General features: G+C 30.5%; 1 long non-coding RNA gene across 1 annotated transcript in view; it reads right to left on the reverse strand.

The window, feature by feature from the left end:
• Positions 1-13,110, reverse strand: part of LOC122268424 (uncharacterized) — a 23,171-nt gene extending 10,061 nt beyond the window's left edge. Inside the window, exons 1-2 of the long non-coding RNA XR_011638387.1 lie at positions 13,007-13,110; positions 10,153-10,208 (exon numbers count right to left, since the gene is read on the reverse strand). This is a non-coding gene — a long non-coding RNA (uncharacterized lncRNA). The remainder of the gene's footprint in view (positions 1-10,152; positions 10,209-13,006) is intronic.
• Between the last annotated feature and the right edge of the window lie 303 nt (positions 13,111-13,413).

Consider the following 13,413-nt stretch of genomic DNA (forward strand, 5'->3'; position numbering starts at 1 on the left):
TCTTTGCAAACTGTGTTGAATATTTGCAGTGTCATTATTAAAACTTTTATAGTTTTGGATAATTAGTTATTGTTTCGATAAAACCATTCGTTTGGTTTAGATATCAATTTTAATTATCAATGCACAAAAAAGAAGGTAAGCTTTAATAATATGGATTAGTACAACCCGCGACAAAACTATAGCACACTTTGTATTTTTTTACGAAAATTATAAAATTGACCAATTTTTGTAAATTTCAATATTAATATATTTTCATAAAACTATTGTTACACAATGTATTATTACTTTAATAAATGTTTAAAATCATAAAATAAATGTACAAACACAGTATCTAATAGAGTTTTATTTTAATTAACAGAAAATTACGTTTGTAGGGGTCGATGGAGATTTCGAAAAATTATACAGGGGTCGATGATCAAAAAAGTTTGGCAACCCCTGAAGTAACTAAAGCAATGTATCAGAACACGGGTCGGCCAAGTGGTCCATACGATGTAGGAGGTCGATGAATTAATACCAATGCTATTTAAAAGCAAATGTTTTGATAGTAACTCAGTATAAATAATTTTCTTCTGCAGATTCGACAGAAAGCAGCAGAATCGAGTCATTCGCAGCAATACCTGGCAGCCGTCTAAAATGAAAATCAGTTTCAAACTTGTACTAAGTTAAGTTTGTGGCTATGTGAGAATATTATAGCTTGTCTGCGGTAAGAACTCCCCCCGCCACAAAGTTTAAGGCCGGCTGCTGCTATGGAAATAAGGATAGCGCATCTCAGGGAGCGTTAATTCTGGGGCTAACACAATAGATCGAAGAAAAAGATTCTCATTCTCTCACCTAAAAGACCGAGCCAAAATCTGTTCTAAACAATGACCCTACACGAAATTTACAGCTCTTTGCCATAGTCACCGCCACGAGTCCAGACGAATGACTAGGGGAGTTTTAACTTTAGACAAACTATACCAAAGCTGCGGTTGTTGATTTTTATGAGAAATTAAAACATTTAAGTCATATTACCGTGTGATACGGGATGCTTAAAAGCGTTTAATTTTCTGATGCGTTACTTTTTTATATGTTTTTCACTTGTTATATGCATTATATTTTAAACGTTATTTTATGATTTGCTTTTACGTAATCACTCTTTTTAAGCGTTGCTTTCACGCGTATACATTTCTTATAATTTTACACGCTTCTTTTTTTATTTGCTATTATTTAATTCAACATTTTTTACGTAATTTAAATTTTCCTTTTTTTAATGAGTTACTTTTACCTTTCGTTATGCATAACTAATACATAGTGCATGTTTCTCGTTACTTTAGTCGTTTACTTTTACATTTCGCATGCGTTATTTCCTAGTTATATGCGTTATGTTTTGCGCGTTAGTATTTTCTTTGCGGTACTTTTCTTATGCGATACTTTTGCATTTATTATACGCGAATTTTTGTGTTATAACATTTTACGTTTTTATATTTTATGCATTTCCTTGTGATGTTTTTAAGCCTTGCTTTTCCTTAACAGTTACTTTAACGCCTTCTTATTTTCTTATGCTTTACTTTTCCGTGTTATTATATTTTATGCGTTAATTTTTCTTAAGCGGTATTTTTTAAGCTATACTGTTACATTTTGTAGGCACTATTTTTACGAGCTACACTTGTTAATTTATGCGTTATATTTTGTTTTTCTTTATGCGTTACTTATGCGCTTTACCTCTCTTTATGCATCGACTTATACACATTTTATTTTATATTTTAAGATTTACTTTTCTTTGTACGTCACTTTTTCGCGTTTACTCTTTTCAGCGTTACTTTTTGAGTGTTTATTTTTCTAACGCATACTTTTACTTGTTACGTTTCTTTAAGCGTTGCTTTTAAGAGTTTACTATTCACATGCATTATTTTATATTTTTTTTTATACGTTACTCCTGCTAGTTTTTTTTTAATTCGTTACTTAAACACTTTATTGCAACTCCTTACTTCTCTTTTACTAGATTACGTACTGCATGTATTACTTTTGCTCGTTAATCTTACTTTTCCTATTCGTTACTTATACAGGTTTACTTTTTCATACGTTATTTTTAAGCATTTAATTTTATTATACACAATTTTAACGCGTCTTCTTATCTTGAACGATGCTTTTCATGTTATGCGTTATAAAATTTTTCACCCTTACTCTTCTTTTCCCGCTACTTTCTTGAAACATTACATTTAGACGTCTAGTTTTCTTGAGGATTATTCTTAATTCAACACGTTATTATATTGGGTTGTTCGGAAAGCAATTTCGTTTTTCTTTGGGAAAATGAAAGACAATTTTCGTATAATGAATAAATATATTATTAAATTATATATTGGCTATTCTGGTTCAACACCTTTAGCCATCTTTCTGGTAGTAGCATGATTCCACGCTCATAAAATTTTTGGTCTTTGCTGGCAAAAATCTTATCCAGGTGATTTTCGACCTCTTCATTAGAAGTAAAGGTTTCACAGTCCAAAAACTTTTGAAGTGACCGGAACAAATTATAATCCAAAGGCGCCATATCTGGAGAAAATGGTGGGTGGGGCGGCGTATCCCACTCAAGATGTAGAAGCTTTTGGCGAGTGACCAAACTTGTAGTGTTCCACCAAGATAATGCGAGACATCATACACCTTTTCTATTGATTAATTCTGGCCTTTTCTGTTGAAGTGCATCATTCAGTTTGTCCAGCTTGCGACAGTAGACTTCCGAATTAATTGTTGTGTTATCCGCTAAAAGCTCAAATAAAAAATCCTTTAAAGTCCCACCAAACAGACAGCATCACTTTTTTTTATGGATATTGGCTTTCGAAATGCTTTAAGCCGGTTCATCTTCTTTGCTCAATGATCTCTTGCGTTTGACATTGTTATAAACAACCCATTTTTCGTTCCCAGTAATGATGCACTTCAAAAATGATAATTTTCGTGACGTTTGAGAAGCGAATCACTGACGTCAACGCGACGACACTAATTTCTCTCCGTGAGAACATGGGGAAGCCTTATATCGACCTTCGAGGTTAAACCCAGGCCTTCCAAGAGATTTTAAACAGTTGAATTCGATAAATTTAACCTCTCACCAATCTCACGTGCCTTCCAGAACGTGGTGCATCTTCGACATCAAAATTGTCAGATCGAAATTTTGCAAACCAGTTCTGGCACTGGCGTACTGTCAACGCATCTTCTCCATACACATCGGTTAATTTCTTTCGGGCATGAACAGCATTTTTACCTTTTCTATAGTACAAAAGTAAAATATGACGGCTGCTTATTACTCTTCATATTTAGAAGGGCACCAACCAAAAACTACTGCGTAGAATTAATTGAACTTTTGCACACACAAGCCTATGTCAGCTCTCAAAACATATAATGATAATGCTTCTTAAGTGTGAAGTTGGGTTCGAAAAAATACAATTAAATCCTTGGTTCGGAAAACGAAATTACTTTCCGAACAACCCGACATTATAATTTTACTTTTCTTTACGTGTTACATTCGATTGTTAATTTTACGCATTACTCTCTTAAGCGTATAAAATAGTTATGCATAACCTTTCTTTTACACGTTCTTAAATTTTGCAAGTTACGTCTTGAGGTGTTACTTTTATGTGCTATTTAATATTACGTGTGAATTTTTTAGATGTTGCGCTTACGCTTTCTATACTTTAATTTGTTCCTTTACTCCTGCGTTAAATTTACTTTTTATGCGTTATTTTCACAAGTTTACTTTCATATTCATTACTTTTGTTTCATTGCTCTTAGGAAATTTGTGCGCTACTTTTTTAAACGTAACTTTTACGCGCTAATTTTGATTACGTGTTTTTTACTTTTATGCATTTTTTGATTAATAAATTCTCGCTATTTTCTTCGTAATGCTCTAATGTTACCTTTGAGAGTTTACTTGTTTATGCGCTCGTTTACTTTTTCTGCATTCATTTTACACATTCACTTTACACTAATCTTCAACGCGTTCCCATTACCCGAATACTTCGCATTATCTAGTTAATTTATGCGTTACTTTTTTTTATTTTACACGCTTTTTACTGTATATTTTTTTATTTGTTATATTTACTCGCCTTTTTCATTAATTTTTTGCACCTTTGCATATTTAAGCTTTATAATTTTTTGAGTGTTACTTTTCTTTATGCTTCAAGCGTTTGTTTAAATTTACACGTTTTTATTTTTTTTATTACTTTTAAGCGTTTTACGTTTATTTTTATTATTTTAGCGTTTATTTTTTATGCATTACTTTTGCCCGTATGCGTTATACATACTGTATTTTACAAGTATACAATCTTTCATTATGCGTTTCATTCAAGTGTTCTATGCTATAATTCGTAGCATTACTTTTCTATGAACTTGCTTTTCCTTATGCTTTAATTTCCAAACTTTTTTTCGAATATTTTATGCTTTAATGCATTAAATTTTCTTTTCTCTACGTTTACTTTTCTTAAGCATTAATTATATTTTGCGCACTACTTTTCTTTCCCCTTTAATTAACACACTTTTAAGTTTATATTTCACTTTTTTTTTATTCTTTAGTTAAGGCGCAACGTTTTACGCTTTCCTTTAAACTTCACGCTTTACTTTACTTCATATTTCGCTTTAAACGCTTTATATTTCTCTTTATTTTATCTTTTGGCCTACTTCATTTTCTACTACACTTTACTTTCTACTACGTTTTATTTTTTTCTCTAATTTATATTTTACGCTTTAATTTATATTTTACGCTTTAATTTACTTTTTCGTTGTATCTTTTATTTAACTCACCTTTTAATTTGAATACGTTTTACTTTTCCTTCTACTTAATATTGTAAGATATATATTTTTGGTTTTATACTTTACCTCTCATACCTCTGGCAACCAAAGTAGGCCTTCTAAGTGTAGGGATTAATTATCAGTCGACAGGTGAAAATAGGGAGACTAAATATATAAATATCAAACAATTGCCTGCCATTTGCTACCGGATGCTACTTTTTCCCTCCAAAATTGCACCATATGCTCCAAAATGAGTCTTTTCGACTTCTTGTATTACGCAAGGAAGATGCTATTTTCACCGAAACTTTCATTCCCCGCATTCTTGTTGTTGTTTCTAATGCGACTTTCCTATATTAGCAGGCCTGATAGGTGAAACCAAGCGAATTTTAAGGCCTTCAGAGTTACATTGTTTATTTAAACCCAAAATTAGATTAAGTCAGGAAAAATCAAATCATTAATAATCTAATCATATCATAATTAATAATCATAATTAATCTTGTTTTTGATGACAAGGAGAGGGGGTATCCAAAGTTAGGAAAAAAACATACTTTATTTGTACGTCTCCATATAAATCGAAATATTTTCTTTTTTAATGACTGTTAATTACAGAGATTTGTGTAGATGACACGCATTTTATTCAGAATTTTCTAAATCCAGCGAAATTAAAAATTTATAATTAATTTTAATTCATTCGTGAATGAAAAGAGTTGAATCTTAATGAATAGATGACACTAACAATACAAAACACCTATCAAAATTGTCTAACATTAAACATTAGATTTAACCATAGATTTAAAATAAGATTTAAATTAGATTTATTTTTTTTTAAATAAAATGTTATTCCCCTTGATAATTATTTAGTTGCTTCTGTACTATTTTTGTCCTAACTACTTATATCTGATAAACGAAGGTGTCAAACATTTCAAGAAAGGAATTATTTTAAAAAATTGAAAAGTTTAAAACTAATGCATTTTACCTTATTTGCTGAGTTTAAGACTTTGGCATATCATTGAAAAGACTATATTGCGGCATCCTAATTATTATTTTAAATAGCTAAATATTTTCTTGAGCCACATTATTTTGAAAAGAATTAATTTTTGTTTACATTCTTTAAAGTTCAAACTTAAATTTGTTTATTTTCTCAATATGGTCTAAAAAGAAAATATACAAAACGAGAACGTCCCAAATACTTCAGTTTTTGAAAAACGGTTCTAATAAGGTTTTTTTTTTTACTTTTCGAAAATGATTCAGATCTATTTCTGAATGTGAACGCCTTTATCTTTTTTTGAAGAACAAACGCTTTTTTTTAGTTAAAAATTTATAACCCTATTGTTAGGAACAATCATCCACAAAATTAATTCTCAAAGTTGAAGTGGGATAATTAGTTAATAACACTTAACAGTTTAAAAATATTATCATATCAAAGCTAGTAAACAATTTACAAAAAAGAATTTAAAAACTTTTTTTTTTGAAGGGCATTGAAAATGTTTGCTTTGCTAAGTGGCTGATTCGCTAAGTGACCTGAGATCTGAATTTCTTAGATCTGATATTTTTTTTCCTCTCATGTTGATTTTTCCACATTACCAACTTTTAGCTTTTGCGAAGTATAGTTTGATACTTAATTGTCACTCACAGTTCCAGTTTTTTTTGGCGTGTTTAAATAACTTACTAGTAAAAAAATTTAAATGAAATTGCACAATTGGTATATTTACAGGAAATATGCAAGACATAGTTCTTATGACGGGATAGTTCAGAGGATAGAGCCCTCACCATCCAATGAGGTGAACAGGATTCGAGTCCCGGCGATGGCTAGTCGATTCGAATTCCGCAACCAACTAGCATAGACCACAGTGCTGGCGTAAAATATCCTCAGTGGCAGACGGATCATGGGTAAGAGTCCCCTTGCCATCAGGTTAACCGTGGGAAGCTTTCGTAGTTTTCCTCTTCATGTAACGCAAAAGAGGGTTAGTTCCATCAAAAAAAGTCCTCAATGAAGGCAAATTTCTCGCAACACTTGATCCCTTGTCTTCTGGTTGGGACACAAAATTACAAGGCTACGTAGTTGAACATTGGTAGTTGTAAATCCAAAATTGGAAAAAGAATTTCTTTCCCTATGAGGTTTTCTGGGTTCGATGGTCTATATGGGTTCGACTCCCGGCTTGAGCCAACCAAAAAGTTGAAATAAAAAATCATCTCTGTAAAGGGATCATAGATTAAAATCCTTTTACAGTTGGGCTAATCATGTAAGGTTTTCGTGGTTTTTCTCTTCGTGGTTTGGAATACTGCTTAAAAATATTTATCAATTGTATTAAATCGTTATCCTAGCAAGTTTTGTTAGACCACCCATTAATAAGATCAATAGTAACCGACCTACCACCGAAGGAGTTTGCAGATTAGGAGTTTGCGTTATTAATGGGAACTGCGGTTCCCATTAATAAAAAAAAGTATGGCTAAAACAAGTTTCAATTCATTTATTACATAAAAACTGTAATATTTTGACAAAAATTGCAAATAACTGTTGGCACAGCAATGTTTTCATTATCATACCCATTAAAAAATATGGCTAAAACAAGTTTTTGTAAACTTTTAATCTAGTAAGAAATTTTTCCTCAAAACAAATGCTTACCGCACAAAAAAATTGTTAGAGCATATGCTGCTTTAACAAAACCTATCGTTAGCTCTCCCTCCAAGAAAAGGTATGGACAATACAAGTTTCTCAAAAATTTACGACTTAAAATGTACGAAACTACAAGTTTGAATTTTGCGACCAAACGCTTAGATCGTTTAAGGAAATCGTTGGCCGTCCTAAAAGGAAAAAGCTTTAAAAAGCAAGTTTTAGGTAACTTTCGTTCTAGAAACTATAAGGTTGCATTTTGAATTAAAGAGGTGTAAGAAATATTTAGCGATAGTAATCCGCGCGACAAAAAGTTCCTTAATATTCTCACCAAAAAATTATGACAAAAAAGTTTTACCTAAATTATGACCTAGAAACAACAAATTAGAAATTGACCTCTAAACCTAAGTCCATTTTAGTAGCCAGTGACCATAACTAAAAATAACGGGATTTCAGAGTCGCTTGAGTTATGAGTTATCAGTCACCACCAGCAACAAGAAGAATAAAATATATATAAAAAATGGCGGTTAAACAAATGCCTGCCATTCGCCACGCTACTTTTTTCTGCCAAAATTGCGCCATGTGCTCTAAAATCAGTGATTTCGACTTCTCGTATTAGGCAGGAAATATACTATTTTCACCGAAAGTTTCATTCCACGCATTCTTGTTATTGTTGTTGTTGCTTCTAATGTCACTTGCCTATACCAGAAAGCCCGTTAAGTGAAACTAAGCGAATTTTAAAGCAGAGGGTGCGTTTGTTTTCCAGTGGATCCACCTATGACCAAGAATGCGACTTCAGACACACACACGTCGCATCCCGTATGAAGGGTGGACCTGAACCAGAGAAAGATCTATTTCCAATTCAGTTCCCCTAGAAGTATGATTTGTTAAGGAAACATGGAGGATTTTGTGACCCGTCAGATTTAACGTGCACTAGTCCCCATTTACTGCACGGGGAGCATTTGACCGTTGGGGATCGAACTCACGACCACTGGGACACGGGCCCAACGCTCTATCAACCAGGCCATCCCGGCATGGCACGCATTCTTTTATTCGCAGACGTTACAAGATTACTAAATAAGATTTTAATGACGAATAAAACTTTTTTTTATCTTCTCCACTTGCGGCAATGCGAAAAAAAGATCTTTATAGTGATAAAGGATTCTTTTGCGAATTAAATTTTTTTTATTAGAATTAAATTCTAAATTATTGTTTTTAACGGCGATTTTATTCAGGTGCATTTTTAGGTGTTTTTTTAATAGATTTTATCTATCGTCGCTTCTTTCTAAAATTTTCGGCTTTTAAGTATTATTTTAAGAATTATTTTTTCTTAAATTTTTTCTTTTTCTAAAATTTTTTTATCTTTGTTTATACAAGGGAGTGGTAATTTTCAACTGTTTCTAATATAATTATTTCTTTTATGGCTAGTTTTCCCCGAAATTGTGGTAATATGAAAAATTGAGATTTTAAAACTGTTTTTTTGTTTTGTTTGCTATTCTTTATTTGAAATTCTTTGTTTCGATCGACGCTTGTATTACAGCACATTATTTTTCAAGAGCATTTCTGATTATATAATTTTTTAAGTCCATTTTTTCCTAGATAATATGGAGAAATAAAATGTTGCCTTTGAATTCAAAACGATCTATTTTCCTCCTTCTCTTTTGCTTTATTCATAACTGTCAAAATACTGTTAGTATCGTTTTTATACCTGTTTTATATTGTTTTTGTTTTATTCCTCGCTATCTTTATTATTTTGCTATTCTGATGTATATTTTTTTCTATTTCTTGCGTTTTTTGCATTCTGCCATTTCATTTATTTTAGAAATGTCTTTTGTTTTTTTCTAATCATCATCTCTTCTGTTTCTTAGTATATTATTTAAGCTAACATGAAAGGCTGATAATTTGTTCAAAACTCTTAATAGATGTAAATGAAAATTAAGTAAAGTATTTATATATTCTTCTTACTTTTTCCTCTCCACTTAATAATTTCAATTCTTTTAATTCACTTAATATTTGGGGACAACTATTATAGTTTTTTCTCTCTTTATCTTAACAATTTTTCATAAGCGTTGATAGAAGCGTTGATTTGTTTTCTGTAATACGCGACATTTTGTTTTCTGCAAAAGATTGAGTAATGTTTTACAGTTTTCGAGTACAAGAAACTTTTGCATATCTGGAATTTGTAGAGTTTGTACAGTAATAGGGATTTCTGATAGTTTTTCTTTCTCTTTCATGTTTTATTTGCAATAATGCATTTAAAAGTTTCATGTCAGTTAGGATTGTACGTATTTTTCATATTTGAATAATGAAACTCTGAACAATTTTATTTTACCCTAGAGCAGTATTTCAGGGGAACTGAATTTCGTTATCAAAGATTCATTTCGAAATCAAGTTAACTTTACATCAAATTTTAATTTATGGATATTAATAATTTTTTTAATAAATTATATCGCGCTATATTAATCCCAATAATATAAGTTTTGTCTAGTATCTAATAAACTTTACGATTCTAAACACAAATATTTATCTAGCATTACTTGTTTAAAAGATTAAGCCCTACATTTTATAGGATAAAAACGTTATTTACACTATGCTTAAATTTTAAATAAAATTACTAAATAAAGGTACATAAATTTTTTAAAGAATTTTAGAAATGAATCGTGTAGTGTAATTGATGTTTTGAGAAATTCTTTACATAAATAATATGAATAACTTTCCTCGGAATCTTTCGTTTCATATGAACGGTACGAAAATTTATTGAAGCACTAAAGTATAATTCTTACCAGAGCTATCATGAATCACACAATACTACTCTCCATCATAAAGGCAACATCCTGTCCTATAAATCAATAAGATATGAACAAAATATCAGCCTTTTAAAATAATAATAAATTTACGACTGAATATGTGGTTACTGTAATTTATTTGTTCGAATAAAAATTTTATTACAATACTATTATATATCCCATACCTCTGTCAACCAAAGATGGCCCTCTAAGTAAAGGAATTAATTATCAGTCGAGACCGGAAAACAGAGCGACTAAATATTTAGATATCAAACAATTGTGTACCATTCGTCACCTGACGCTACTTTTCCCGCCAAAATTGCACCATGTGCTCCAAAATAAGTGATTTCGACTTCTTGTATTACGAAAGAAAGATGCTATTTTCACCGAAAATTTCATTCCACGCATTCTTGTGTCTCTGCTGTTTATAATGAAACTTGCCTCTACCAGCAAGCCTGCTTTGTGAAGCCAAGCGAATTTTAAAGCAGATAGGTTCGTTTCTTGTTTTTCAGTAGAGCCATCTATAGCCTAGAAGGCGACTTCAGACTCACACATGTCGCAGCCTTTTTAAAGGATAAAACCACTCATAAATCCGTCCACAGATCATAATTTTGACCTGAACCCGAGAATGATCTATCTCCAATTCAGTTCCCCCAGACGTCAGTTCAGTGGCGCTATCTATGGCCTAGAATGCGACTTCAGACTCACATACGTCGCAGCCTTTTTAAGGAATAAACCCACTCATTCATCCATCCACAGACATAATTTTGACCTGAACCGGAGAATGATCTATCTCCAATTCAGTTCCTTAAAAAGTTTGCTTAGCTATGGAAACATGGAGGATTTTGTGACACAACAGTGTTAACGTGCACTAGTCAACATTTACTAAACGAGGAGTCCTCGCCAGCGGGAATCAAACTCACGGTCACTTAAACATGGTTTCAACGCTCCATCAACCAGGCTATCCAGGTCTCCGAAGAGTTCTTTTATTCTTGGATATTACAAGATTACTAAATAAGATTTTAATGACGAGCAAAACTGTTTTTTTTTTTATCTTCTCCACTTGCGGCAATGCGAAAAACCGAGATTTACAGTGTATAAGGTTTCTTTTGAGAATTAAAAACGATTTTTTTAATCAGAATTAAATTCTAAATTATTGTTCTTGACGGCGATTTGATCCAGGCGCATTTTTGGGTGTAGTTTTTTTATAGACTTTTTCTATCGACGCTTTTTTCTGAAATTTTAGGCTTTTAATTTTTTTTTAAGAATAAAGAACTATTTTTTCCGTTTTTTTTGCATAGTTTTTTTAATCGTTTCTAATAATTTTTTCATTTTTGAATAATGAAACCCTGAACGATTTTATTTTACACTAGATCAGTATTACAGGGGAACTGAATTTCGTTTATTTTGAAACGAATCTTTGACAACGAAATTCAGTTCCGCTGAAATACTAATCTAGTGTAAAATAAAATTGTTCAGAGTTTCATTATTCAAATATGAAAAAATTATTAAAAACCATTAAAAAAAACTATGCATCCACATCCACAACATCCACAAAATCTTGTGATTTTGGCTTCAGTTACACAACGTATTGAAAAGTATATAATCACTTATTTATAATAATTTATTCGAATTGCAATTCTCTCAAAAACTAATTTTGAAAAAGCCATAAGTAGATAGTACTTCGCCCTAGAAAAAGCCGGACATACAATTACTATGTTCTAAAATAAACAGTTTTTTATTTATTCAGCCCACACAATTTTAACATAAATAAGTGTGAGATATTCAAGGCAATATATTTTTTCAATTTGAAATAATTTATTTGAAATGGAAATTGTTAAAATAATTAAAATATATTTTTAAATTTAATATTAAATCATCACAGAATGATAAAGACGAAAGAAGAAAAACAGAATAAATATAAACTAAAATACTAAATGTATGTTTTAGTACAAACAGTTTGAAGAATAAGGAATAAAGTAACTTTTTTATTACTTAATTTAACATAATGTAAATTTAACAATATTCTTATTGACATATTGCAGCATAATATAAATAAGAAAAAAAATATACTTTAGATTATATTAACAAATAATATTAAAATGTAATTTGTAATTTGAAAATTACAATAATGAATATAAGTATACTGGATAAGTAAAATACCGATTTATTTACACTGGTGATGGAAAACACCTAAACCCATTGATACTTTCTACTGTAGTAGTGTGCTTAACAAGTAAGTAAAAATAAAATTTGGGAAGCTTAAATTCTTTCAATAATTACATTATTCAACTAATTTTAAAAACTACAAGAACATGGAATGTCCATTTTAATTTTAAACATTTTTTTAGAGACATTGACTTAATCTTAAATTTGTTCACTTTATTTTACATCAGGTATGGCAAATTTCTCCCAGTGATGAAAAAAACCACCCTCAAAGAAATAGATTTCTTCCATCCCAAGTGGAAGAATCTCTTTTCCAAGCAGAAATATTGAGTATTTAAAGAGTTATTTTTCTAAACAGTTTCTAACTGCAATCTAGTTTAAATAATAATATCAATTTTTGTGGTTTTAATTATCTAACATTTTATACATAGGTAAAAAAGAAAGTTTTTATAAATTTCTAATGAAATTAAGGGTAGCTAGTTTATCATTACTATTTTATTTTAAAGAATATACTAAATTGTAATTTTATATTTGAAGAACTATCAAAATAGCATAATTGAATTTTATTAATACTACTAAATCACACACTGAACATAGATAAAATTAAAAGCCCATATTGAATTCTCAATTACAAATAGCTTATTCTCATAATTAAATAATGTTAATAATGAATACTCAAACCAACCAGAAAATAATTTAGAGAATGAGGTTGTTAATCCAACTCTAGGCCTCTTCTCAGCTACAACAACACAGGATTGAACGCAGCTCAAGTTTATCCCTCTCTGCAATGAAAAAGACTAACTGTAATAATAATTACAATGAGTAGCATACAAAATGATACAAATTTTATTTGCCTTATAATGTATAAAATATATTAGAACTAAAATAAATATTAAAATTCCAGTGTTTCATTTGCAAACACAAAAAATAATAATATTATCCCATTCTATGAAAATTAATTAAATTATGTTAAAAAAATTTCTTTACTCCTACCAAAAGTAGTCATAAACTCACAAATAGTTACTTATTACATATTTACAATAAAATTACTTAAATTGTTTAAGTTAAGTTTAGCTTTCCAGACTACTACAC

Source organism: Parasteatoda tepidariorum, chromosome X2 (genome assembly GCF_043381705.1).
Source record: "Parasteatoda tepidariorum isolate YZ-2023 chromosome X2, CAS_Ptep_4.0, whole genome shotgun sequence".
NCBI classification, from domain to species: Eukaryota; Metazoa; Arthropoda; class Arachnida; order Araneae; family Theridiidae; genus Parasteatoda; species Parasteatoda tepidariorum.